The sequence below is a fragment of the Galeopterus variegatus genome, unplaced genomic scaffold (genome assembly GCF_000696425.1).
Source record: "Galeopterus variegatus unplaced genomic scaffold, G_variegatus-3.0.2 Scaffold1792, whole genome shotgun sequence".
In the NCBI taxonomy this organism is placed as follows: domain Eukaryota; kingdom Metazoa; phylum Chordata; class Mammalia; order Dermoptera; family Cynocephalidae; genus Galeopterus; species Galeopterus variegatus.
In genome coordinates, this window is record NW_007727903.1 from 18,896 (window position 1) to 19,402 (window position 507).

A 507-nucleotide genomic window follows, 5' to 3' on the forward strand; every position below is an offset into this window, starting at 1 on the left:
AAAAAAAGAAACTCGATCTCCATTGTAACAGCGTTAAGAGGGTCACTGAAAGGTGGGGCCTTTAAGAGGTGATTAGATTGTGAGGAATGTACCCTCATGAATGGATTAACCCAGTGATGGTTTAACAGGTGGTAATGGGTGTGGTTCTGATGGCTTTATAAGGAGAGCAAGTGAGCTCTCTTGCTCAGCCCATTCTCGCTATGCCATAGGCTGCGTCACTGTGGAGAGTCACTACCCACAAGAAGGCCCTCGCCAGATGTGTTCTCTGGGCTTTGGACTCCCCAGTCTCCAAAACTATATGAAATAAAGTTTATTTCTTTATAAGTTACCCAATTTCAGTTATAAGCAACAGAAATGGACTAATACAGTAGGGGAAGGACTGAGGGCCTTGGAGACCTTAGTCTGCATTTAAAGGCACCTGGTTCTAGGCCAGAAAGTACTGGGAATTGGCAAAGGGACAAGGTTGAGAAAAGTTCCCTCTTTGGGGGTACGTCCTTCTGGTCTCTA